General features: G+C 38.4%; 1 long non-coding RNA gene across 1 annotated transcript; it reads left to right on the forward strand.

Moving 5' to 3' along the window:
• The first annotated feature begins 998 nt into the window (after window positions 1–998).
• On the forward strand, window positions 999–21510 carry LOC115344160. Its single transcript, XR_003924456.1, has 3 exons — window positions 999–1155; window positions 19696–19790; window positions 21119–21510. It is a non-coding gene; the product is annotated as an uncharacterized LOC115344160 (long non-coding RNA).
• Window positions 21511–25754: the final 4244 nt, after the last annotated feature.

A 25754-nucleotide genomic window follows, 5' to 3' on the forward strand; every position in this document is an offset into this window, starting at 1 on the left:
ATGTGTGCCGTGCAATGAGATTTCCAGGGTCTGGTCCTCTAAACCCCAGTATTGTAAACTTCATGCTAGCTTGTTGCTAAATTTGTGACCCTAGTGGCCGACAAATGACATGGACTGTGTGTTTGAGTGCTAAACAAGCCCAGACTGGATGGACCAGATCTCTTGCCGGGTACTACACATTGCACATGAGCACCTCTCCCAGCACTTGGCTGCTCCTGAGAGGCTTTGGTGCGTGCTTTTTGCTAAAGCCACACACAGAAATGTTTTGCACCTAGGCTTACACTCCAAATGTGACATTTTTATGACAAGAACATAATTACCGTTCAGTGCTGCTCCCTCTTATTTACAAATTATAACATTAGAAGTGTAGCTCAATGTGCTGTAGTCCTTGGAAGTAAAAATAACTGAGATTTGGTTACTAATGAAGAAAAACATGAATTTTGCTTGCCTTTGGACAAAGATTTATAAGTTTTTCCTCCTGGTTTATATTCCTTGAGTTCTGGCTGTGGTATTTTGGGAAATTTACAGATCAGTTGTTTTCTGCCATGCACTATTTTTCATTTAATGGGTTATTATATTCTGTAGCTCTTTTTTTGATATAAGAAAAAAAGCCCAGCTTCTCACTACCTTAATTCCATGCTAGAAAACTCTGTGTTGTGCTATTCATAATTTCCTGTGTTGAATGAGAATTACATACCTTTTATCAAAACATGCAGCGATTGCTTAGTTTAAATGCTGATTGTGAAATTTCAAGTCTTACCTGATGGACCTAGCAAGCCACCAGCACAGCAGTTGGAAATAATTTTGATTTTGGTGGACTATACACAAGTCAAACCTCAAAATCTGTTGTATGCTATACTATAGTAGATATTTCTTGAAAGCAGTCGTCTCTAAACTAACAGATGTTTTGATGCCTTGTTTAGATAAAACATACATGAAAGTGTATTACAAATATCTTGACTACTGTTTCTTTGTCTTTACAGTTGTTGCTCAAAACATGTAAAGAGTTTGTGGAAGCAGCAGAATGAAAGATTTCATGTTGCTGGTTCTAGAAATTTCTCTAAATGGAATTTCTAAAAGGTTGCTTCTCTGGGACGGTCATGAACACCTTCCAGCTGTAAAGATGTGGATCAACACTGGGTGGCTCTCCCCTAGGTTTGTTCCTTCTTCTAGTTGTGTGCTCTACCATTGCCACAGTATGTTTTAGTGGTACTGATTCCAAAATAATCTAGAAATCAAAGTTATTTGAATACAAACAATAGCTGACCAGAAATGCATCATCTTTGCTCATGAAACCCACTGGCCAAAGGAATCATTCCTCTGCTGTTCCTCAGCTCTCCCAGTGAAGTGAAGAATATAACATTTGTGTTGCTCTCACCTGAACTGGAATTAAATTGCTTCTTTGATGAGCTTGGTCTACTGAACAGCTATAACCAGTTTTATTTTTCCTACTCTTTTAAAACTAGCCATAGATGAACAAATTTGAAGCTTCTGGACACCTACAGCTACTGAAATCAATGAGGTTCTGTTATTCTGAAGGACAATAATTAGCTTCAATCTTCATAGTATAATTTTCAAAAATTATATGCAGATGGAGTAGGGAAAATTATATACAGAATTTCTAATGGGATTGAGAGGAAAATGCAGCAAAGAGATGCTGTAATCTCCAGGCCTGTGTATAATGCTGGGAAACAGATTACAGTGGTTTTGAGTTTGGTCTTTCCCTGCCTTATTGTGTGCCTTTGGGGAAGTCACTGAACATGTGTGCTTGCTTCCTGTATCGCAGAGATAGCACTGAGTTACTTCTCTCTGGAGGTTGTTGGTGTAAAAGGTAGCGTGTTCGCAGGATTCTGCATACATTAAGTCCTGGAACTGTTTTCTTCTCTATTTTTTTTTTTTTTTTTCTCTTCTACTCATTCACAGCAGGTCTTGCTTGCAGTGACATAAAATAGTGTAATAAACAAAACCACAATAAAAATTTAATGGGGAATTAAATTAGGCTTATAGATATTGTTACCTTTGTTTACTATACTCCGTTAGCCTGAGCTCAAAAAAAAAAAAAAAAAAAAATTGTATTCCTTTACCAGAGGGAAAAAATGGTGGAAGTGCTTTTAAAATCATATTCTATACCTTTCAGTTAGGGGTTTATTTATTTATTTATTTATTTAATTAGTCTTTAAGGAAATGATATATTTGAATGTAGTGCGGGACTAAAAAAGGTACTCTTTCTGAAAATGCAAAGTGAAATTACTATGTGTCTTATTTTTCTTTCTTAAACTGTTTCTTCATATATTGAACCAGTTATTGGTTACTATTTATAGCTACTTATTGCCTGCCTGGTAGTTTTATGACCTTTTTCTTAATCTAATATTATTATTTTGTGTATTTCCTTTTCTGTATTTGATTCATATACTCTTATGTCTTTGAGGCTCCCGAAGGATGCATGGTTATGGTCTGTGTCCGTTTATCTGTCACCTGCTGTGTGTGGTTAGACAACTTGGCCAGGTCAGTTTCAGTAAACAAGCAGTAAAAAATAATTAAAATAAATCTGTGTAAGAAGCTTTTGATTACTTAAAGCTTATGATGAAATTGTGCTACTCTGTGATATTACAAATGCCACCTTTCGGTGATATTGAAGATTGCAAGCAATTTCTGGTATAATGAATGCAGGTATTATAAATAATGCAAAAGATTTACCATGTAGTATATAATAGAGCATAAATAATTGTTTTTCTCCTGGTCAGTGGTTTATGCTGAATGACTTGATTTATTTCATTCTTTGACATAAAACTGTGTTCTGGTCTTCTCCAAAGAGGCAGTATTGTTTTAAAAATAATTGATTTAGTCCTGGAATTTTACTTAGACTCAATTTCCCGTGGCTTTTAGAAATCTGATTGCAAGGTCTGTTCACATAGATGCTGGTCAATGTGTTTGTGTTTCATTAGGCTTCAGCCTTCCATCTGCTTCATAAAACAACGCTCAAGGAGGAGCTGTATGGCTGGAAGTGAGCTCTGCTCGGGCCCCCATGCGAGGTTAGGCACAATCAGAGGGGTACTTCTGCTCCTGCACAGGCCCCTCTGGAAGTTCACCCAAAAAATGCCTTCCAGATTTCCAGTATTTCCTTTGTTTTGGTGATGATAATACCTTCATTCTATTATTTCTACTTTCCTTTTTTAAATTAACAGACATGTAAAAAGATTATTTTTTTTAGAGAGGAAATGTTCATTAGCTTTTTCAAGCTTGACAAATAGTGTCCTTCTGGAGAAGGACTAAACTGCCATCTGATTTTTCACTTATTTTTCTTAATGGCAAGGATGAGTGATAGGTTTTTAAGCTCAATTGTTATGCTTTGAATATTTAATTTACATTGTTGCTTTATATTATCTTTAGGCTGATCTCATAACTCCTTTATAAGCAGCTGGGAAGAATAACTTTCCTCAGAAAAAAACTGAGGTACAAGCACTGATTTTTTTTTTATTTATTTATTATTTTTATTTCTTTTGGGAGAAGGAAAAAACGTGATTATTAGGTAACATTATTTGCTTTTTCTGGTGTCCCATTCAGGGACAGTAATCCACTCATATCATTCGTGGTATTATGGCTAAAGGAAAGGAAAAGCTACATATTATTCTTTCTGTTGTCTAGGACAATGCATTAAAACATGTGGACCTTTAACTTACTCTTTTATGGATAAGAATGGACTTTCAGGTTTTTATTAGAAAACAACATTGGACAATATTGAGCTCTCACTCCATTGAAATGCAATATGAAAAACTTTTGTTAAAATACTTTAAAACATTAAGCTCTGGGAAGACTTGCTGCTAATTTTAGTAGTCCAAACTTATTTTCTACATGACTGAATCCAGAGATTAAGTTTCAGTCTATTACTTTAAAATAAGATTGGGTCTGAAGAACATGCAGAGTTTTAGAGACAAGATTTCACCTTTATCAAGCTAAGCACCTCTGTAGTACACATTGTGACTTGAAGTAGAATAATTTTGAATGTGCAGAGTTTCCCAATGGGTTTTTTGTACTTGACTTTTTTTATTATATTCTCAAAGAGACAGAAGAGAGAATAACACATCCTCTCTTTTATCCATTTTGATTCTCTGTTAAAAGGCATTTTTAAACTGCAGGACATATTTGTACTTTCTGCAGCTTTCTTTGTAATTTTGATTGTACTTTGAGTTATTTTGCTTCTAATGCAAACATTGTCTGTTTGACCCCCAAGAGTTTTCTTAGACTGTCATGATTTCTGCAGGCTTATTCTCTGCAGAAAGCTAACTAGACTAACTTGTGCTGGGAAGAAGAAGAATAAAAGTCCTATCTGCCATTGTTAGGCATCCATGTGCATTGCTGGTTACTCAGCCTGTGTCTGGATATGTTAGTTTGCATAGAAGGAAAAGCTTTTTTTTTTTTTTTTTTTTTTAATCCACTTTCTCTTGATTGTCTTTCAGGTCAGAAATTCTGTGTTATGTCAATTGATTCACTAGGAAAGTAAAAAAAATGTTTAGCTGGATTGTGGACAATTTTTTCCTGTACTTATACACATATTCCCAAACTAGCACCATGGGAGTATCTTGACTTCTGCTTCCTTAGGATTTCTCCTGTGGTGTATTTCCAATCCCCTGTTTTCTGAATGGACCTACTGAACTACCATTAGTCCTGGGCTGACCTGGCAGATTTAATATCCTGCCTTTTCCCAGTCCTGGACTGCTGTGTCCAGACTGTAAAATGTGATTTAATTTTGTAAACTGTGATGAAAAGTAAAATGGGCAGAGTTCTTTTTGCAAGCCTTAATATTTCACTGTTGTAAATACAAGAAAAACAACTTCTGTGATGGGGATGCTTTATTTTGCAAGGTAGGAGCTTAAATTACCCTTAGCTATCATGGGTAATGTGAGGCAAATCAGTTTTAATAATGAAACATATACCTCACTGTCTGGCTAACTCTTAGATCTTTCAAAAAATTAGAACTTTATGTTTATAGAAATAAAGATAAATGAGTCATGTACCCTCTTCTCTCAGTCCACAATTGACTGGCATAGAAAAGACTTTGTGAGCCAGGAAATTTAGAAATACTCGTTGTCTAAAGTGAGATCTTCCTTTTGCGATTTACAATGGTGTCCTAAAACTAAAGGTTATCTCATTCTATGGCAGTTCTGATTTTATTTGGTTTCGGTGAATAATGTGAATCGTTACTTGATTCTGGGTATCTTTATCTGGCTTATCGTGGACGATGCAGTTGTGTGATGGTGACTCAGACCTGCAACATAACTTTCACGGAGTCTACCCATTCCGTTCAGTAGTCTTAGATGTTTGTTATTGTCATGCCAACAGAAGTCAAGAAAGGGCAGGCTATGTTTTTAGGCTATCTCCTTAGCAATGTGGTTGCTGCAAGAGTCAAAGCTTACAGGACTGAGCAGACTGCCTCTGCAACCTGTTGCAGCCCGGGGAGAGGTGTGGTGGTACCCAGCGGCTCTGCAGCAGTGGCAGATAACCCTTCCCGAGTTCTACTCTCTTGACGTGTGCTGCACTGATGTGAGAGCAATTTTGCATGGCGGAACCAGAGGTAACCTAACACTGGAAATACGACCCAGAAGTAGCAGATGTAGTTTCCTTGCTTAAAGGAGGGATGGAAAGCTGGAAAGTGATACAACCTTCTGCAGACCTTTTGCTCTCATCAAAACAGCATCATGAAACAAAGCTGTGAAATAAATGCCGATGGAAAGAGACAGTAAAGGTAAGGAGATAAACAGAGAATGAATCAATGTGCAAAAGAAGTTTTCCAAAGGCAGCTCGTACCAAAACTAGTGCGATAGCTTGAGCTGAGGATTTCCAGCAGATTGTGCTGTGGTGGGAACCTGTGAGAGCAGAGAGAAGCTGTGAGGGGCTGTTTCTGGTTTTTATTTGTTTGTTGGTTTTTGTTTGTTTGTTATATTTTTGTTTTAGAAACTTTTCTTAGGAGGTAAACTCTACCACAGTTTGCTGGTGTGTAAAGCTAGGGAGGCACTGTTGGTGGGAAGAAGAATTACGTGATCATTCATGAAGAACTGGGTTACCTGGAGGAGCTGGGAAGTTGAACCAGGATGACACTGGCACTGGAGGAGTGTGTATCAGTAAGGTAGTGTAGTCTGGAAAATGACGAATAAGATGCAAAGGTATTAAATATTGTCAGCTCATTCATTGTCCAAATATATCTGCATGTCTGATGTACTGACAGTTAGGAGAATGTCAGTGTGAGATTACATAAATGCAGTTTTGCAAGGCAAGGACTTCTGCAGGCTTCCCTGGCGCTAAGGATCGGAAGATGGACAGAGCGTGTGCTTTCTGGGGCGAATACTCCATGCGGCTGGAACTGCTGGCTTTCCTCCCACCCTCTCCAAAATAGCTCCCCAAAGTCTGTTACAGATTATTTTGGTTATGCTACCAGGCAGTTTTCTTAGCCCCTCAGGGCACAACCCCTTCCACAGGAGTTTATGTACATATAAAAGTAAAAATGAAAACCCAAAACCTGGAAGCAGAATGAAAGAGTGAACACCTGTAGGGCATGGCTGTAGTCTATGTAAGCAAGCAAGAAAGAAATGTCTTAGCTTCTTATTCGGCATCTTTTTGTGGAATAGGTCAGTTTAGCTGTACGGCAGTTCAAACTGAACATAGCCAGCAGTCATCTTTCGAACAAAATTATTTTCCTTTAATTCAAATTCAAAATTTTTGTGATGATTTTTGAATGCAAGAGTGGTAAAAAAAATTACCATGCAAATGGAAAATTAAAATAAGAATTAGCTACACGTATATTTTAATACCTGCTACTTTAAATAGCACCTTTCAGCTTCTGTGAGTTATATAAACATTAAGTCATCTTCATTGTGCCCCAGAGAGATAAGTGTTATTAGCTTGATAAACAATAATATTAAGTAAATTATTTCTCATTTTTCCTCCTTGCTGTTTTCATTATTTTGCATATCTGAAAATTATTCCTGTTATACAGCTTTTATTTCCACATAAAAAATGATTATAAAACCCTGAAACAAATTTATTATTAATTATGCATGCTTTATTTTATTTAATTCTGTTTCTGTTTGACTAGAATGCCTTCATTCCTTCTGATACATTAGGTAAAGCATATTGATTTCTTAAGGTCTCAATCTTATGGGAATAACAACTGAAAGGTAGTAAATTGCAGTTTGCAAAAAAAAAAAAAAAAACACCCACCAAACACCAAACCCAACACTGCAACAACGAACCAACCACATTTTGAGAGCTCTCTATTAAATAAAGAAAAATTGAAGGATTATATTCTTCCCTTTTGTGAAGCTTCAACCCCTGTAAGTTCTCAAATTATATTTCTCTTCTGTTAAGTTTAGATTTTCATGATGACTTGGTGAGTCTCCCACCCATCCACTTTCACTTGCCCTGGAGTTTGCTTTGTCAGTCTCTTAGTAATTCTACATTATTGGGGAAAGAGGTAGCCTCTAGAAAACAGCAGTTTCTATTTCATGAGCGGTGTGGTGGCCCCAGCAATTAACATCACGGAAACCCTAATGGATAAGCTCTGGCACAAAAAAGATACTTTTCACATCTTTATACCCAAAACGTTAGGATACAAATGGTGTTTGGCTAGTAGACTGGGGTTGTGGATGCCTAGATATATAATATCAGGCAGGATTTATGGCAATGTTACTCTTTGCAATGTATTTACAGTTGTCTTTCAAACTTAAGATAACTGACAAGGTAGACCTGTAAGAGGCTGTTCCATAGACTTGGTTAAATGAAATCATCTTAGTCCGGGAGTCTGCTATAAATTCAGGCTAAGTTTATAGGCTTCTTCCTTTTAAAATGGCTGTTTCTGAAATGCCTGGCTGCTATTAAAATTGCCTGAGCTTCTCAAGGGAGCTGGATATAAACATCATCCACCCAACAACTTCCTGGCCTTTCACTTTTCTCCCCCCGACATTTTTTCATAAGTGATTTTTATGGGTTGAATTCCTGGGTTGAATTAGTATCTAAGTAGAATTTTTCCACGCCCCCCCCCCCCCCCCCCGCCTATATTTAGACCTTCATTCTGAGCTAAGCCATCTTGCCATTATGGCTAAAATGAGTTCTTGTCTTTGTGACTTCCCTGAGTCACGTAGGCCTATAATCTGGATGACCATGATGATACCCTGTCAGGCAGTTTGCAGAAAGTCCAAAGTACTCAACTTTTCCAATATTGACTGCAGGCTTCCTAGCAGACGCTGCCTCCTGATGACCGATGGTCTTCTGACCGTGCCCTTGCTAACAGTGACCACGCACGTGGGTGTGAGGCCTTGGGCAGTAACTTGTTGGAGTTTGTGAAGGGCATCAAATACAATTTTTCTCTGCATCATTCTGACCTGAATGATACTGCATATTTTCTCTGCTGCATTAGGAGACTGCTGAGTTTTATCTTCTCAGTAGGAACCTGAAAAACAATATTCTTCAGTTTATTGATGTGCTGCTACTATGAAAAGTAGTTAAATTGGTTAAACAGTTTTAAGGGCCAGATAAGAAAATCCTGGACCTTGAGGAGAAAATGTGTAGCAGAGAATATGTGAGCCACTGTTAGGATACCGAGAGAGAGAACAATTCAGGATTAGAGAGACAATGTTTAAGATGGAAAATAATAGAACTAGGAGTAAGCATAAAGCATTTTAATTTTAGCAGGAAAGATAGACATCTGCAATCGTCTCTATTAATGGACTGCTGAAGCCAACATTTTAACTTCCTTTGGGAGGTATGGACAGAACAGTTCCTTTCCTTGTGAAACGCTTGTTACAGATTGCTTATGAAGTTTAGAGGATTTTAACAATGGATTTCCTATTAAAATGTGCGAACTATCTTCTTTCCTTGCCATGACAGTGATGTTAGGCAATGCCTACCTTAGCACAAAGGGCAGCCCAGCAGGAGCAGCTCTGTAGGGCAAGACGCTGGGTGCTGAGGACCCCACGTCTGTGCTGTAGGACAACACGTTGAGGGGCTTTCCTTTGGACTAGCTCTAGGCTGCACTGAACACACCTAATTGGGAATAGAGAGCATTTGGCATGCTCTTGGAAGATGCCCTATCTATTTTTGTCCAGTTGACTCGAGTTCACTTTCTCCGAGTGCTCTGTGATACATAAACCAAACCATGGAAAGGGCAGCCATGGGGACAACTTGTTTTAATTGTGTGCTATTAAGAACAGTCTTGAGAAATGCTTAGTATGCTTCCTTTCTTCCCTTTTCTCCCCAAAAGTCATACAGGCATTTATTATTCTATTTTTACTCCCCCCCAGTGTCAAGTCTGAGTGTAACTTTTTGTATTTTCAACATCATCACTGCAAGATTGGCTTACACTGAAAACTTTATGTATGTGGATTTCCATGCAGAATTCATGTTTGTAAGCTCTTTAGTACAGGGATATTTGTGCTATCTATCTTTTTACTCATGTAATTTGTGTGTTTCTTGAATAACAAGTGCTAAACATCATGAAATGAAGCGTAAAGGTATATCTATATATGTTCAATGTACTTTGATTCATATACTTAATAAAATACAGAACTACTGCTATAGTCTGCATGGATCATCTTTAAAGGTCCTGATTTTGCATCCATGGGCAATAAAAGGAAAACAATACCACTGAAACTTTAAAGCTATGCTTAAGCACTTAAAGAAATCAATGAGAAGTAGATTCTAGATGCTGTTGTAGATTCCACTCAGCAAAGTGCCTTTTTTAGGTGCCAGAAATACTTTGCTCAAACAGAAGTTCCTGGCTATAAGCACACTTGTTCAAAATTTTACAAGGAATTTGGGAAGATGCCCAATGGGATTTACAAATGTTGCTAAGAGATTACTTGCAAAACTTTCACTTTGAAATGGAAGCTAATGCTCAGACCTCTGAAGTATTAAGTGTCTTGAATGCCTTTGTGGTGTTTTATGGAATCTGTCTTCATGCCTTTGTTTGCAAAAGCACTTTTTAAGCACTCCATCCCATGTGTTTCCGGAACTCTTAAAATTAAAATAAGAATTATCATCGTGCCCTTTATCTTGCTGGTGTACTTTTTAATGTGACTACTGAATGCAACCCTATGCAATAATAAATGTGTATATATGACTATTCTTATCTGAAAACCTGTAAATGTAACTGGTCTTCTGCTCAAACAGAGTGCTATCTGTTTCCACTATCTTTATTGAAACTAGTAGGTGATGGAATTTGTTGCTGGGGGAAGGGTGTTCATGCAGGCACAGAAATGTGTGCAAGGATTGACTAAAATAGCACCCAGGCTGCACTGTGGTCAGGTCATGGTTTCAGCCATATTTCCTGTGTTTACCATCCTATTTTCCCACCTCTTTCTTTCTGGATCCTGGGGAAAGGAAGGATTAAAATACTATTGCTTCTCATTTTAGCTATGATGTTTTGGACAGCAGAGAGGAGGTGGCTGAGGCTCACCTCTAGGGCAGCTGAGCACCGGGGGCCGCTCTTGGTCAGGGCACCCCGATCCTCTGGGGACCCCTGAGGTGCTGGGACCCCTGAGGTCTGTCAACAGCCACTGCTGCCCCAAGGTCCACGGTCCCCTCCACGGGGACAGAGGCCGTGGCAGACTTGCAAGCAGGAGCTGGGGGGTGTTTGCGAGGGGTTGCGCCTTCCCCCAGCACACAGGCAGGGACGCGGTGGAGGGGGAACATGCTCAGCTCAGCCCTGCCGAGCTGAGGTGCAGCCTTAACGTCTTTACGGGAAATCACTAAGGGATGGATTTTTAAACCTTCCAGTTTTGATGGAAAAGAAAAGATTTGGAGGCTACTAAATGCAGTTTCCAAGCAGGAATGAACTTTTGAACCTTTCACTAATTGTCTTAAGTAATGTATTTCTTTCAACACTTATCTGCCAGATAGTCTAGAGGGACTGCTTTTTTTTTTGAAGTCAATTAGTTAAACCGTTATGTATATGGTTAATTTTCTCTTTTTGTGTAGTGTTTTGGAGGAGAAATACCTAGCAATAAGTGAAGAATTGATTTAAACACTTAAACTACCAAGAATAGCAGAAAATATATTGCTGCCTTCTTTATGTTGGTTTCTTGATATATTCTAGGAAGGTCATTAACTTTAGCTGTAAATTTATGTTCTCCAGAATTGTGTTTCTGCTGATACAGTTTCTCTGCGCTGAATTGTAGTGCTCCAGCTAGGTTTTCCTTTTAACAGCAGCACATGTATAAGGTTATGTGGAGGTGATTAGATAAAAAAATTTGCATTTCAACTGGAGCACTTTATTTCATTCACCAGAGTACTTTCATATGGACTTTTTTTTCTGAAAAGATATTTTTGATTTGTATATGTATATAGCACAAAAGGAGTTAACTCCAGAGGCTGCAGAAAGCCCTCGTAACAACCCCTCACAGCATTTCAGATTAAAAAATAAAAATAAAAAACACCTTCCAATAAAAAACTTCTTGTAAAATCCTGTTTTATTCATGACTTGCTGTTCTACTCCAATGTATTCTTTAATCCCTCAGTTGGTGAACTGTACGATAAAATTGGACCAAAAAAGTCCCTGGGTAAGGGCAACTATGTGTTACCTATTTTATAGGTAAATATGCAATTCATTAGTTGTAACACAGAAGAAATACTGAAAATAACTCTCTCAATGTTCACATTACGTCACCACATTACCTGTTGATGCCATGAAAAACACTTAACAGCTTTTGAATCGCCTTTCTTCACGCTCCTTAACAGGTGAAAGTACTGAAAGGGAGCAGGGCCATTTTATTAGCTGTTGCAGAGTGTGCGCTACCTGTGAGACCCATCCTTCTTCTTGAGGAGGTTTCCTGCCCTATAGGAGCCTGCAGACAGCAGTTACTGCCTATCCCTGGATTCAGAGGCACTTGCTGCTGTGCCAGGCGGCATCTCTGCACTCCCCTCGGGAGGGCACAGAGAAGGGAGCACCGGGACAAGACCCAGCGGCGAGGTGGATGGAGAGAGCTGAAGGGCATGACGTGGTGCTGAGGGATGAAAGGTGAAGACACAGAAGACCAGAGACATGGAGTGTCGTGGTTTCAGCCCACCTAACCATAGGTATCAGAAAGGGTTATCTAAGAATATAGTTACGTGTTCTCAGAAGGTGGAGGAGTGACGTGATACAGCAAGTTTAATTATAAATTCATTTGGAGAGGGAAACATGCATTGGGTAATAAGAAAGAGTAATTGAATATATTATAGGAAAAAACATTGGTACTACTAATATCTGTGTATTGATTTGCATTAAGTGAACCTTGACATTCTTGTTTCATGGAAAAAGAGGCTTCGTGGTTTAAGAGCGAAAGTTTCCTCGTTTGAGGGTCCTCTGGTCATGATTTAGCAAAGTATTTAGAGAACTTAATCATAGAATCATTTTGGTTGGAAAAGACCTTTAAGATCAGAGTCCAACCGTAAACCTAACACTGCAAGTCTTTAAAAAAAGAACGTTTTTGCATATTGGTAAAAAGTAGTAGCAATTTTTTTTTTTTTAATTTTTTTTTTTCAGTAGAGATAGGGAAAGAGAAGAATTAGGAGGGAAGAAGAAAGAGAGAAAAACATTAAAAAAGCATGTTCTGGTTTCTGTTTTGATAAGAAGGAAAATCAGCAAACTTTGAGCAGCCGTGCTGCTGAACTGGACAGAGGCTCTGAAAGGGCAAAAAGTTTTGGAGGCTTGAATCCCAAAACCACTTTGTATATTTAAAAAAAAAAAAAAGGTACTGCGCTTAATAGAAATTAATGTAATTTAACTTCTTAATAAATTTCATTCTTTGTATGTGTGTGTTTGTCTAGCTGTTCTCATTTAAGGGACTAGTCATAAATTGTATTGTATTTTATTTTTTTAACCTCTGAGTTATTGCTTCTAAATCAATCCAGGTTGGTGGTAGCCTGAAATAACTGCATTCTCATAGCCACTCACACTCCTGCCTTTATGCAGCAGCATGTGATTTATTTTGTGTGCCCTGTATAAGTGACTCATCCCTTTTTTACAGCTCCTGCCCTCGTAGCAGAAGCAGCAGCGCGGGGCTTGGGGAGGGTGCCCCTTGCCATTGTGCACGGGCAACGTCCACATTTCTGGCACGGCCAAACCATGGTGTGCTGAAGTAACCCCCCTGCAGCCAGCGGTGCCAGTCCCACGGGGCATGGGCTGCCTCATCCACAGCTCCCCAAAACGGACCCCTGCCCACAGGGGCTCCTGCTAATTTTCTTCCATTAGCAGGAGAAAGCTTTCCAGCCTCTTCCTTCTGCTTATTTCTGGTCTGTTTGAAATTTATTGTCTCACCTGGGTTCCAAGTTTATCTACAGGAGTAAATAATCTGCCCTGACTGCCCCATCATTCTTCTTCTTCCTTCTTTCTTCCCTTCTTTGATAATAATAAGGCAAAGCAACTTTGATTAGATACTGTTAGAGCATCGAACAGATTATGTTTAACTAAAGAGGTAGTTAGAATGAATGGATGAATCGCTGAAGATGAAAATTTAAAGCTGACCATCTACTTCTTTCCCCTTGTTATTCTCTATTGCTTATTTTATTATACCTTGTCTAACCTGAAATCTTGTGAGTAACCATGCTTCTAACCATACCATATGCAAGAGATTTATTTTCCTTTCATCAAACTGTCCTAATATTTATTTAGAACATGTAATACGCTGTGCAGCAAGCCTTAAAACCGATGGAAACGCCAAAGGCAGGGAGAGGATGTTTGAGTGGATGGTGCTGCAGCTTGCTTTGTTCGCCAGCCACTTCACATAACTTAAGGAATGCAATAACCTCCAATTCAATCCAGGTAATGTGGCTATACTTGTCTCCCCATAACCTGTCCCCCCCTCCTCCCTCCTCTCCCCGATGGTTTGAGATTGTCTGTCTCTAGAGAGGTTTTGAAAAATACGTATTTTAAAGGACATCAGTTATATAAGCTGGGCATAAACCGAAGATCTGTGGGTTTGATCTGCAATAAAACCCCCTTAAGCTTGTGGTGTCACATCAACAGATAGGGCAGGGGGGTTATTTGTCATCTTTTCTGACTTAGTACTGGAGTCTTAAGATGCAGCTGCAGACTAAGTCTAGATTTAGTTCTTTTTGAAAATTCACTGAAGTCAGTAGAAATGAAATATGGCCAGAGTTGCTCCTCTGGCTCTCCATTAAACACAAGTGGCACCCACATAACATTAGTCTAATGAGCAGGTACCTGCTCCTCTGGTGCTACCACTTCATCCAGTCCTGGAGCCTTACCATCAGGGACAGGCTGCAGCAAGGCTAGTCTCTTTCTGCAGGAGACTCGTAAGCAAAAATAAAAATGTTCCCAGCTGGCGTTCCAGGACCTGTTTTATGGAGTTGTTAATGTAAGGATGGGCAGAACAATAGGATACCCATCATAAATATCAAAGTTATTAATTGCAGAGCAAAGGGACTGCTGTCTGGGAATGCAGTAAGTGCTTGTGTCACTTAGCCTATTTTACCTCTCTGGTGGATAATAACTGGGTATAATATATGGATGCAGTTGAGTACTGTTGCTGCTGGGTTTTTTAATTTTATTTTTATTATTTTTTATTAGACTTTCTTTGCCACCTGTGTGGCACACCACCACTTTGCCAGTTTGGCAAGAATCAACTATTTTATTGTGGTTAAAGTACTTAAGATGTAACTACCTGCCTATAGCACTTCTCAGAATATGGCTAGTGAATATAAATAATGGTGATCATGAAATTCAGGGAGTTTTGAATTCCTTGGTTTTGTTTGTTTTTCATATTGTTTGCTACTGGCTATAATATAAATGGAAACTACTGTCCAATTCTTTGCATATATTAATGTGGGTGGGTGATCTCAAAATAACAGAATAACTTCTTGAGCAGTTTCAGTTCATAACTGCAGAAATTTCACAGTGTCTACTCCTTGCTAGTCTTTGGAAGGTGTATCTTTATGCACAAAGTTGCAAATTATATTAATACTAAGTGGAGTAGATATGTACCTATTTTTTCCCCTGGCAGATTTTCTGAAATAATTTGGAATGACTGTTAATGTTTTGATCTTCTGTGGTATTTATTACTATGGGGTCTCAAATCCCCCGACAAATAATAATAAATAGTTGTTTCCCCACAATCTCCTTGAGAGGTAGGCGGCTGTTTGTACAGCCTCTGTTACCGGTAGTGTAGCTGAAGCAGAGAGAGAGAGAGGTCATTTTCTTAGAGAGCGTGCTATGAAATCAAAATGAAATTGTGGACAGATCTGGGGGTCTTATCTGTAAGTACAGTTCAGACTAATCTTTTTCTGTACGTGGTCCTTTGTGGACTGAAGTACTTGGAACTGAGGTACATGGTTGTGTATACATGACCACGTTCCATCATGTATTTATTTCTCCATGTTGCTGAAATACTTTGTGTTCATGCTGCATCTCAGAATTTAGCAGGGGCTATCCTTTGGGTGCCATGGTCTTTTCTTTTCTTGCCCATAACTTGGTTTTGCCTAGTAAACTAATCTCTCTAATCTTCTACCTCTATTTTACACACTAACCAAATCTATCAAAACTTTTTTGTGAGGGTTGCTGACTAAAGTCTTATAAGAAAAGAATGGAAGACTGACTGCTGTGTTAAAACAATATACAGTTAGTGGTCTGCTTTCCTTACAGTCAAAGCCTCTGGGTTGCCTCTTCAACATTAATTCACCCAAGTTTTCCAGACTGGTGTTTTCAGCGAAGGATATATTGTGATTGTATTAAGCTTTCCAGACTTAGTGTTACCCTGCAGTTGCACATAATGTTGTGATAGATCCTGGTCACTGAAGGTACTGCTTTAAAAAGAAATAAGTAAGTAAATCAATCTCTATGGAAATGTCTTCAGGTGAAATCTGGCAAATATGTGGATGGGGCTCCCGGACAGAAACCGTTGCTGACAGGAGAGCATTGCTCTATCAGCCTGAGAGGTGAGGAGTATGGGACTTGCTTACAAGCTAATTATTGTTCGTTATCATGTTGAATTACCAAAATGTCAGATGTATTAGAAAGGCGCTGTGACGTTGCCTTGGGCATTTTTCCTTAGTAGTTCCTCAGTAACAGTGAAGGAAATGTTCATTTGGATTATATTGGGACGGACAAGGTTTTCACAGGTTTTGTACTTGCAGTTGAAACTGTAGTGTAAATCACCGCACCATAGCGTAGGCAGAATGAGGCAGTGTGGAGAATGGATTAAATCACCATGAATTTTATGAAACAAGATGATGAAGTCTATTAGAATAAGATTTATTGCAGCTAGTAAGGTCTGAAGTTGGTGTTTTCCTTCCCCAATTTTGTCAGATCTCTGATGCTTCTTCTTACTTCTTGATCTCCAAGTCTTGTGCGGTATTTGTAATCTTGGTCAGATTTATCTTGAGCTCAAGTTTGTCTTTTAATTTAGCCCTCTGTACCTTTTGAGTAGTGCGCTGTATTTATTACCTGCGCAGTGTATTCCTAACAGAAGAACACATTAACATGGGTTGAAGTCTCCAGCAGCTTGTTTTATGTGCTTCACAGGCATTTGGTCCTGTATTTACTTTCTGTGTGATAATTAAAATCACTTTAGTTCATGTCACTAGAATTAATTGCAGGCATTGCAGGTGGCTGGGAATTCACCTGGCTCAGGACAGCAGTGCTTGGTAGCTTTCAGGTCATCGTACTTGTGGCCTAAAAAGTGGGTAAAGGGGAGTAAACAATCTCCATGCAGCTATTTGAAACACAGGCAAGGTTTCTGAATCTGAAAAACTGCAAGCAGATTATATATTCCTTATAATGTAATAGGTACTTTGAAATATAAACTGTCCAGGGAAATATTTAGCAGTAACACATTTTTGGCTCACCTCTTAAATAGCTGTTCAAAATACATATGTGAAGTAACAGGGGTTTAATAGTTGATTGATAAATTGATTTTCCAGCTGCTGAATTTGTAAGGAAAAATGTTGACTTTGGGATTACAGTATATAACTCAGGATCTACAGAAGCACAGATTTAGCTTAGCAGCAGCTGTCAAATAGGGAAAGGGAACTTCTTTTGATGCCGTAAGGAGGTAGTAGGCTTCAGCATAGACTGTACTTTTTTGTTTAGTAATTGTACATGGCAGAAGAACAGAGAAGTCTGTTAACCCTAGTGTTTTGAATGCTGATTATGACTTAATGCATCTCTTAATAAAAAATAAACATTTTTGAAAGGGGCATATGAAATATGATGAGCCTTTTTACTCCTTTTATTTTCATGTCTATCCTAAAATTTTAGGGACTGTTTTCTTAATTCTTTTATTTGGCTTTAAGGGTCTGTGACTTTGCTTTTCTTAACATTGGACACTTCATGCTTTGTCCATTCTAGGAGGCGTTTTGGGTTGCTGTTCCCACCTGTCAGTAGGAATAAAATGACTCACAGAAAGATTAGCATCGCTTTTAAAACTTTTTGGTTACAGTTTGGGGAAGAAGCACGTACCAAGCAGAAAGCTTTGGATATTTGCAAGCATGTACTCCTGAGAAGACATTTTTAGGATCTGGGCTTTTGCAAAGTTGAAACCCACTGTTCCATTATAAAACCTGCTTTTCACTCCCCTGTGTTATACATGCTTTTTAAATTTTTCTCAACCACTATTTACTAATTACCCGTGATTGCATTCGTAGATTCTCATGTATATTGATCTTTATATCAAAGGACCTCTCAAAGTAAGTATTTAGCAATGTGTTAATGAAAAAAAAAAAAAAAACCAAGCAAACAAAAAAACCCAATAAGCCCCCAAACAACCCAAAACAAAACCCAGTTCTATAATTTATGATATGTCATTGGGTATCTTTCAGTTTCATCACTGATAACATCTGTTTTTCTGACAACTGGATTACTTCCCTTCTTTATCTAAGCTGGACAATGTATTCCTATATTTCCTGGAAGGTCTGTTTTCCCTCACACCTTATGTCACCCCATTTGCAGCTGTCAGCACCTCACTGGGCACAGCCAAACGGCAGAACCCTCCATTTACCGCTCTCCTGTAAAGGAGCACTCTTAAATATTGCTGTAACTCCTGACTTTGTAATTCCCTTTGTGTCCAGTCGTCAGACTTAATCATGATATTTATAGAAAACATGTTGGAGTTGTGTTCAGACCGATCGTCATCGTTAGTACTAATGATTAGTATGCTTCCACCTTCCCCTAGTTTTTGCTGCATCTCTCCTACATGCTATACATGTAGTCATAACATTTTTTTTTAGGACAGGCAGCGTCTTTTTGTTTGAAATCATGTAGAGCACTGGGGTTTTGTTCTTCCACTAGTGCTTTCAGCCCTGTCATATCAAGGTGCAGGTGGAAGGTTTTGCACTTATTGATCAAAACTGGAGACTACCACCCCTCCTTTTCAAGGGTGAGGGAAGAGCATTATTTGAGAATGTCAGGAATGGAAGATGCCTCTTATACTTCTCTTGTCCAGCCTCTCTATACACTTGTCACAAGGCAGCGTAAGTGCAGGCTTATATGGCCCCCAGTTAGTACTGTTGAACCAGTGCCCTGTGTGAAATCCAGTCTTGAAGTTGGGAAATGTTGTAACACCTTCTCAGGGGGCTGGTGTCTGAAGCAGAACGTTATCAGAAAAAAACAAATGGTTTTGTTACTCAGTGTCTGTGACTATTTCGGTCTTCATGTCTAATTTCTTCTCATTAATTTGTTATTTCTGTCTTCCTTAACTTCTTTTCACATAAGTGCAGAAATAATATTTCTTGTACTAAGGTGGAGTTATCACATTGTTTTTTTTTTTAAATGCCAGGCCTTAACTGTTGCCAATTTTTATTTTTGTTTAGTTTCTTTGTCTTTCTTATTTAGTATTCATTGATGGAAAATAAGGATATTCCAGTGCTTTTCTTTATATTTTTTGCCCTTTTTGATGTGTTACATAAATCAGTTAATTTGGCTAGCTCATGATGAGTTTTCTAAGATTCTGAATCAAAGGATTTTAGTGACAGTGTTGGAAGTTAAGATGGTAAAAAGGGTTGGCATCAAATTCAGGAGTAAATTTGATGAATGGAAACAATGAAGAATAAGAAGAAATGCATTTTTTGTTTACAGATTTTTAGACTTCCAGAACATTTTGATGTTGCTACTTTCTAAATTCAGATGTCATGTTCAAGATTATTACTTAGTAAGGTAATAAAGGAATCTTCCAAGTAAACTTAAGAGAATTGTTACAAAGTCTCAATCTTCCTGAGAACTGCTTCTAATGCATTATAAAAATGGAAGGAGAGCTGACAAGATGGGGTTGGGAGAGAAGAAATTTAATTCTATTTCAAACTGTAGACTGTCAAAATTCCTTTATCCATAAAAAGTGTGTTTTGAAGACTTGATTTTAATATGTCTGTTGAATTCTTGACTTAAGGTTTGAATTTCTAGCTAGTTTTGCCCAAAGGATCTGCATATGTCTTAGGGAAAAATAGGTTTTTAATAATATTTCTTTCTCCTAACCAGATATGAAGATATTGGTTTCTTTTCGTGCAAGTACTCTGTTGTAGCAAAAAGAATGCTGGATGTGTGATGTTATATGCTTTGCTGGAATAAACACTTCTTTCTTCTCATTTTCTTGCTAATCTTCCAAAATTTAGAGGATTTAAAAAAAATAGCTTTCCATCAAAGTTCTTCCAGCATCAGAAGCTTTAGGTTACATTTTTTTTTTTGTTGATGTTTTTAGGATTTCCTTTTCTTTGCAGAGTGACATCATGCTCCTTCATACAGAAAAGAGTGAGAAAAGAGACTTCAATTGTTTTGACAAACACATTGAATATTTCACCTTTTTAAATCCAAGGTAGGAACAATTGCACTTATTGTGGGCCTTTTATTTAACTTCAGTGGCTCTAACCACCTGAAATGACATTGCTGGAGGTGTTTCAAAAATACATCCTGAGGATATTCTATTTACAGTACTAGGGCTTTTTTTATTTCCTTCCCAAGAAAACCTGAGCTTCATATACCTAATGATTCAGAGTGGAAGATTAGAGCCCCTTTTCTCCCTTCTGCAAACTCAGTGGCCAGAAATATTTAGTTTCAGAGAATCCTTCCAAAAGGATTAGGAAATAGTTTTCTGGCAGGTTCCCTACTCTGTGAGCTGGCACATTTGCCATAAAGTTTATTTTATACCATTTGACAACCTGATGTCCAATTCTGTGGCTTCAGAGCCAAAAAGCCTTACTATGCAAAGGGCATATTTTCAAAGTGCTCTGTCTATAAAAGAAAAGAAACACCTACAACTCCCCACTGTGGAAAACCTTTATCAGCAGTTGAGAAACAAAAGGATAACTGTCTATTCCTAAGCTATGGAAGCAAATACATACACACTTCTAGAAATAGCAAGAGACTAGGGGGAAAAAAGAAAAACAACAGAAGGACACAAATCTTGTGGTTTTCAAGAAATATCCAGCAGAGAAAAGCAAGCAGTATCCCCCTTTTCATTCCTTTGTGTGTGTGTGTGTTAAATGATCTTGATGGCAGAGAATGTATTTCAATTCTCCTGCTGCTTGTCCACGCATTGTGACAAAAACATTCCAGTGAAAACATGTTTAAGTGCTCTTGAAAGTGGGCAGTGAGCCTTTTACGAGGTGGGAAGCACGCGGTGCCGAAGGAGTTTGTGCAGCTGCTTAGCGTGTTGGGGACTGTTGTGCAATCCGGTAGAGCTGCACAGGCAAGGATGGGTAACTAACTTCCTATGTGAATTGCGCTTCATCTTTAAAGTCATGGAGAACCCTTAACTCCTGCTGAACTCAATTAAAACGAAGGATATATTCTACAATGTAAAATAAAGGCCTGTACCTTAAAACAAACGACACTTGACAATAATAGAAAGTTGGATATTGGGTGGTTAGAATTGCATATACCAATTTTGAGCACGTACGTGACCTTAACACTTAAGGACAGTTTATGATGCCCATCTTAGTTTTAAGAGGCACTTATGATAAACATCTACAGGAGTGACATTTAGAGACATCTATCTATTGCCAAAATCAGATTGTTTACTACAAAGTAGGAAACAAATTTCATGATCAGAACAGCGGAAAGCACACAGAGGAAATCTTTCATTGCTATCATTAGTCATACTTAGTTTTCAATAGTATAAAGGCTGTTTTATGCTTTATATAGGTCTCCTGCTGAAGATGACTTTATTTCATCAGCCAGCTTCTGCTTTTTGCCATTCCCTAGAGAACTTCCATTAAAGGAAATCTGTTGATCATCACCAGATACATTCATGTGCTTTCCATCTTCAGGATAGCTGCTCTGTTCTTCTGTGTGTTGCTGCATAATAAGTATTGCCCCCTCCCCCCTTTTTGTTTTCTTTCCCCCTCCAAAGCTAATTTTTACTTTATTGTAATAACTGAAAGTTCTGGAGAACATTTGGTTCCTGGTGTTTTGCTGCATGTTTGACCCAAAGATAGTTTCTTTACCTCTTCCAGTAAATACAAATGTGGTTTTCTGTTGTTAGAGAAACAATTGCTTTTCTTCTGTTGTCAGAGAAATAAACTACTGAACTTTAACTGAAAATATGTCATTTTATTAATCCTCATCCATTGTATTGACTCACCAATCAACTCGGTATTTCATCGTCTTTTCTGGATAAATATTTGGTTGAAGTTACTTTGTAATGTCTCTGTTGTTTGTCCTTTCTGGAGATTTTGAGAACACTTTCAACATTATTTGTATTTTTTTAGTTTAGCTTATATAGTATAACACATGTATTTGTGTGGTTAAATATGTAACTGTTGTGGTTTAACCCCAGCCAGCAACCAAGCACCATGCAGTTGCGCAGTCGCTCACTCACCTCGCCGCCCCAGCAGTGGGATGGGGGAGAGAATCGGAAGGAAGAAGGTAAAACTTGAGGGTTGAGATAAGAACAGTTTAATAGAACAGAAAGGAAGAAACTAATAATGATAATAATAACAATAATAAAATTACAATAATAAAAGGATTGGAATATACAAGCGATGCACAGTGCAATTGCTTACCGCTCACCAACTGATGCCCACTTAGTTCCTGAGCAGGGATCGCCTCAGCCCCACTCCCCCCAGTTTATATACTGGGCATGATGTCACATGGTATGGAATACCCCTTTGGCCAGTTTGGGTCAGCTGTCCTGGCTGTGTCCCCTCCCAACTTCTTGTGCCCCTCCAGCCTTCTTGCTGGCTGGGCATGAGAAGCTGAAAAATCCTTGACTTGGCCTAAACATTACTTAGCAACAACTGAAAACATCAGTGTGTTATCAGCATTCTTCTCATCTGAACTCAAAACATAACACTATACCAGCTACTAGCAAGAAAATTAACTCTATCCCAGCCAAAACCAGGACAATAACACATTTGAGAGGCAAAATAATTGAAAACAACCTCACTTTAATTTGTGTTGTTGTTTGCTTCCTGAGCAAGTAGGTGTACTGTGCTGTTACTGTTCCTTCATAGGAGTAATTAGCTTTATTGCTCTTGCATTCTTCCCTGTTTCTCAAAGGATTCCATACTGCAGCAAGATAATGATCATATATGAGCATGTATTTAACTGAATTGCATTCTAGTTTGAAGTTAAGATGCAAAGAAATGAGCAGTATTAATGGTTTTTGCAATACATCAATAGCACTCTGTATGTATCAATAACTCGGTCTAAGATTTTTATAAAAGCAGTTGCATGTACAGACAGAAACCTCCTGCAAACTGCGTGGTCTTGCATGTCTAAAACCAATGGGTTTTGTTTCAAGTGCTATGAAGTCACGCTTTTCCTTGTGGGAAGAGCTATGCTATGAGTCTACAAATCACAGTTTGAGGACACACCCGTTGTTTCTACTACTTCAGATTATTTCCAGAATAATCTGTAGATGTCAACGGGAAGAGGTGGTCTGGTTTCCTTTTCATCTTTCATGTGATGATGTTTAGGAATTGATTTTCCCACACAATCTGTGGATTTGACTGGTTTTCCATCTTTCAGAAAACCTCGTTAGTCATAAACTGAAACAAATAGTTTACTTGCCTGTTACGTAAGAAGAAAGCTTTGCAATTTTTTAAGCAATTATCATCTGCTTTTATGGAAGGGTAACAGATGCATTATGCATGATGTTCCTCCTCATTTGGATGCAGCACATCACTCTCAGTCTTTCATTCACACATTGATCTCCCAAGTGCCTATCCTCTCAGGCCTCGTTTTTATTGCATTTAACATACCTTTGTTTGGCATCAAAACTCCATTTTAATAAAAGTGACAAGGTAGATTTTTCTTTTTGAGCATTTCTTTTTTTTTGTGTGCCTGAACTGATTGAGTGAGGCAGGGGATGAGCGGGGGTTTGGTTTGGTTTCATTTTGCTCAGAAGAGTGGTGAAGTCTTCCCTGCTTCTTCCCTCTGTGGTCACTCTCTCTTTGGTTGCCTCACTACTCTAGACAGTTGTTATGAACATTAATAAACCCTGCCCTGAACTTTATTAATTACAGCGTGGAGGAGATCAAAGTTAAAGACGGAGGGAATGCTTTTAATGGTAAGCTGCAGTATTATTAATATAAGTACTGAAGGGTAGAACAGGCTGTTCTCAACCTAAAAAGCGCCGGTCAGACCTCGACTGCAGTTTCCCACCTCTAACTTTTCTTTCAGTGAAATCTGGGCAGGTGAAGCAACAGGAGAAGGTAACAGCTCCAGCTGAACAACTGAAATACATCCTTATATTTATTTGCTACTCTGCGTTCACTGCAAATGTGTGTGGGCGGTATTTTTAATCTTAAGATCATCTTCTGGAAGCAAATATTGGGGTAGGGACTGTGAGGGCTTACACACATCGGTTGTAGCTAGGACAGTGGGGTCCCAGCCTAAAAACTACTATTAAATGCTGCTAGTAGGTACCTGAATTATTATTCTATTGCATTCTGTGTATTTTACATAAATTATAAAAAGTGGTAGCATTTTAAGGTTTTTTGCTGGTTTATGGTTTTGTTTTTTTAAGAAAGTCTATGTTTTTGTGTAAAGCATTTCCTTTAATTTGTACTTTTTCCACTTGTACTTAAAAATTGGAAATTGTAATAAGGCACTGCAGGATCTAAGCTAGGGTGTAATAATTTACGCGTATGTTAAGCATAGTCATTAGTATAGTGCCTAGCAACACAGCAGGCATGACTTACTACACAATATTGTGTTTGCTTATTGCCTAAGTGGAAGGCAAAGCAGTTCTAACTGATTACATGTTACAGACCTCAGCTGCAATAGTCAATTTTCCCACCGTTCCTCTCACATTTTGCAGGAAAATACCGTGATAGTGTTATGAATCAATTACTAAGTAGTCATTAGGAGGAAATGCATATTGAATATATTAATCACTTCCATAATAAATTATACAACCTCACAATAAAAGAGCGCGTATGCTATTTGCAAATAGCTTATCATAAGTCTAAATTTTTTTCCTGTATTACTCAATTAAATCCATAAATAGGAGAGTAAGGTGTCGAGGAAACACCTCAGAGGAGCTCAGGCGTAGCAAAACCACTGGGCTGAAAAATCCCGGCGGCCTGGGAAGCAGAAGCTGCAGACTGAAGCACGGAGAAGTCACGGTGCCCAAGAAACTCAGATCCACGCGTGCCCACCTCTACAGGTCACCTTAGGGGATTACAGGCTAACTGGGGTGGGCTGGGCCCTGGCGGGGGTCGGTGGCTGTGCGGGGCTCGTCAAGGGGTGCTTCGCCGAGGGGATGGCATCAACTGGTCTTCACTGGGGTGTGGAGCGGCGGCGAGGTTAGGATTTGTCCTGTGCTGTGTCCGTTTAAAGGACTGTTGGTTCAAAGTCTGCCTGCGCCTCCTCTCTATCTTACTAAGGCAGATCCTGTCAGGGAGAACTTTCTGTTCTTTTTTTTTTAACCTCTTCATTTGTTTTTACGTTTCCTGAAACAGCATCGCTGTGCGCAGTGAAGGCATTTTTCCTCAGGAAATGTATCTTAAATTCGATATATGTCAGCTTTCCACTTGTCTCTATTGTCCAGTATGTGTTCAAAAAAGACCTCCTACTTGTATTTTCTTTTTCATATTAGTGGCTGAAAATTTTGAGGAAACAAATTGGGAAATACATAAAACCTTAGACTGCTATACACTTAAGAAAGCATACATTTAATAAAGACCTGTAATGCATTTGATTGTTATGGACTTGGGGAGTTAAAGCTGTTAATAGCTTTCTCATTTAGAAACACACAAAAGAAACAAAAACCCGTAAATGGTGCTTTGCGAAAAGTTGCCCAATTGACATAGAATGTGGGGAAGTAATTGCTTGGGAAATGTCATACAGCATGGCACTAATGCACCCTTATATATTACTGTATATAGTATCAAAATAATAATTTCACAGCCTGACGTCCATGACATTTCAAAGTCCTTGAATAAATTCCTTTAATATTTAAAATCAGTAACACATGCTTATCACCTTTTTCATATTCTTCTTCGTATTCCTCCCTCTCAGAATAAAGGGAAAATGAATTATTTTCTTAGTTGAACAGTTTTTCTGTTGTTTCTGACAGTACGAATGACAATAAGTTGTACAAATTATATGGAAGCATAAAATACATCTTACAAAGTGCATGATTGAATGCACATTTCATTTTGGGGTAGGTAGGCATATATCGGGCTGTGGATACCTCACTGAATCCAGTAAGATAACTTGAACCTGCTATTCAGTAATGTAAATGAAGCTTTGAGAAACTCGAGAGTATGTTCAAAAAAAGGCAGTCTGGAAAATGTAACATTTACTATGTACCTCTGAATGCCTCCTCGGG

Source organism: Aquila chrysaetos, chromosome 7 (assembly GCF_900496995.4).
Source record: "Aquila chrysaetos chrysaetos chromosome 7, bAquChr1.4, whole genome shotgun sequence".
In the NCBI taxonomy this organism is placed as follows: Eukaryota; Metazoa; Chordata; class Aves; order Accipitriformes; family Accipitridae; genus Aquila; species Aquila chrysaetos.